Source organism: Cebus imitator, unplaced genomic scaffold (genome assembly GCF_001604975.1).
Source record: "Cebus imitator isolate Cc_AM_T3 unplaced genomic scaffold, Cebus_imitator-1.0 Scaffold15, whole genome shotgun sequence".
In the NCBI taxonomy this organism is placed as follows: domain Eukaryota; kingdom Metazoa; phylum Chordata; class Mammalia; order Primates; family Cebidae; genus Cebus; species Cebus imitator.
In genome coordinates this window covers 319,210-322,470 of record NW_016107330.1, presented here as the reverse complement: position 1 = coordinate 322,470, position 3,261 = coordinate 319,210, and positions in this window count along the sequence as shown.

Here is a 3,261-nt window from a genome sequence, read left to right as displayed (position 1 = left end):
GGAAAGGGAGGGGAGAGGAGGGGAGGGGCAGCCATGCACAGTGGCTCACGCCTATAATCCCAGCACTCTGGGATGCCGAGGTGGGCAGATCACTGGAGGTCAGGAGTTCGAGACCAGCCTGGCCAACATGGTGAAACCCTGTCTCTACTAAAGATATAAAAATTAGTCAGGCATGGTGGTGGCACGCACCTGTAGTCCCAGCTAGTCAGGAGGCTGAGGCAGGAGAATCATTTGAACCCAGGAAGTGGAGATTGCAGTGAGCTGAGACAGCACCACTGCACCCCAGCCTGGCTGGGTGACAGAACGAGACAGTGAGACTCCGTCTCAAAAAAATAATAATAAAAGTTAAAAAAAGGAAAGTGGGATGGAAGGAAGGAAAAATTGCTCCCAGGAGATTCTGATGCCAGTCCCGGTTAGGATGAAGACGGGAGGGAGGAAGCCCTAAACCTGCCCCAGGTTCCTGTGACTTGGGGGAAGCAGGGCGTCCTGGTGGTGAGAAGGCAGCACTACTGGGATAAACCGGCGGTGAAGTGCAGACTGGGTGTGAATGTGGGGCCAGGACAGTGTGTGTCCTGGGGTTGACCGTGCAGGGGGCAGCCAGGCAAGCCCTTGGAGCAGGCCCATACCCTTGGTTATACCACAACCGCCTTTGCCAATCTAGTGAAGCCTCTGGATTCTCAGAATAGAGGCATAAATTACATGAGATTACAAAGCTAATCAGTTACAGTGACATGTAAGGATTGAAGTGCTTGATAAAGACAACCTTGGTACGGGGTGGAAGATATGGCAGTAGCAGTGGATGTGACAGTAGATAATAGCCACGTGACAATGAGAGCATTAGCACATTAAAAAATATCCAATAACAACTGGTCTAATAACTAAATTTAAAAGGTAGTGATGAGAATTAATGATATTTTGCAACAACTCCAACATGACATAAAAATATCTGCAATTTCTATTGTTAACAGAATCACAGGTACTACTATAACAAACAACAAAAGCCTCCCAAGGGCCAGGCGTGATGGCTCACACCTGTGGTCCCAGCACTTTGGGAGCCCAAGGCAGGAGGATCCCCTGAGCCCAGGAGTTCGAGGCTACAATAAGCTATGATTGCACCATTGCCCTCCAGCCTGGGAAAGAGAGCAAGATCTTGTCTCAAAAAAAAAAAAAAAAAAAAAAAAAGCCACTCCTAAGACATATTGCCCACCTTGATAAATAAAGGAAATGCATGATTGCTATGAGAAGTCAGTGAAAACAAAGAAGCGCCTGGTCACCTTGCAGGTGCTGGACGGCCAGCTAAGAACCTGCCTCAGAAACGCAGCCAAGGGTTTGTCGCACTTCCCTGTCATCTGGCTGCTCTGCATTCCCACTATGTGTTCCACAAAGATTGACTGAGGGCCTACTGTGTGTGGCAGACACTGCACAATACGGACCAGATCCCTGCCCTTAGCCAGCATGCATTCTACAGGGACAGATGACAAGCCTACCACACACAGAACGTATTCTACCAGCTCAACTTTTTTTTTTTTTTTTTTGAGGCAGGATCTCCCTCTGTCACCCAAGCTGGAGTGCAGTGGCACAACCATGGCTTAACTGCAGCTTGACTGCCCAGGCTGAAGCCATTCTCCCGCCTCAGCCTACTGAGTAGTTGGAACTACAAGCATGTGTCACCAAACTCAGCGAATTTTTTCTTTTGGAGACAGTTTCACTCTTGTCACCTCGGATGGAGTGTAATGGTGAGATCTCAGCTCACTGCAACCTCCACCTCCTGGGTTCAAGTGATTCTCCTGCCTCAGCTTCCCTAGTAGCTGGGATTGCAGGCATCTGCTACCATGCCCAGCTAATTTTTGTATTTTTAGTAGAGATGGGGTTTCACCATGTTGGCCAGGCTGGTCTAGAACTTCTGACCTCAAGTGATCTGCCCACCTCAGCCTCCCAAAGTGCTAGGATTACAGGTGTGAACCATCTTGCCTGGCTAATCTTCAAATTATCTGTAGAAAGGGGGTCTCATTATGTTGCCCAAGCTGGTCTCAAACTCCTGGGCTCAAATGATCCTCCCACCTTGGTTTCCAAAAATACTGAAGTTGCAGTGCAGGCAAGAGCCACCGTGCCTGGCAATGTTTAGGTAAAATATTCCTATTGAATACATCATGTAATATGTAACAATGTTTTGTGCGTAACTGATATATAACGGTTATTAAAAGTTTCTTTTAATTCCATTTGCTTTGCTTTAAAGTCAGAGTTTTCAGTCTAGTTTAGCTGACGTTTGTTCAGTCCCCTTTTACAAAGCAAAAGGAATCTCACGTCCTCTGGAAGATTCTGAAGGGCATCTGGGAGGGGGGATGCTCATGCCTGTTACCTTCCCCCACAACCAATATTAAGAGCCGCTGCTGGCTGGGGGCAGTGGCTCATGCCTGTAATCTCAGCACTTTGGGAGGCCTGGGCAGGCGGATCACGAGGGCAGGAGATCAAGACCATCCTGGCTAACAGGGTGAAACATCGTCTTTACTAAAAATACAAAAAATTAGCTGGGCGTGGTGGCACAAGCCTGTAGTCCTAGCTACTTGGGAGGCTGAGGCAGGAGAATCACTTGAACTCGGGAGACAGAGGCCGCAATGAGCTGAGATTACATCAGTGCACTCCAGCCTGGGTGACATATAGAGACTCTGTCTCAAAAAAAAAGAGAGAGAGAAAAAAAAGAGTCACTGCGTATTTATAGCAGTGCTATTCACCATAGCCAAGAGGCGGCAACAAACAGGTGTCCATGAACAGATGAATAAACAAAAGGGGGTCTATCCATACAATGGAATATTCTGTGGCCATGAGAAGGCATGAAATTCTGACGCATGCTGTAACATGCATGAACCCTAAAGACATAAGCCAGACACAAAATAAGCCACACACAGAAAGAACAAACATTGTAGGACTCCTCTTACATGAAATATTCAGAATAGGTAAATTCATGGGGACAGAAAGTAGAATCAGGGTTACCAGGGCTGGAGGGAGGAGGCCAGGGGGTTATTGCTTAAGGGGTATGGGATTTCTGTTGGAGGTGATGAAAATGTTTTGGAAATAGACATTGGTAATGGTTGCACAATATTGCAAATGTCATCAACACCACTGAATTGTATACTTAAAAATGGTTAAAATGGGCCGGGTGCAATGGCTCATGCCTATAATTCCAGCACTTTGGGAGCCTGAGGCGGGAGGATCGCTTGAGCCCAGGAATTTGAGACAGGCCTGGGCAACATGGCAAAGCCC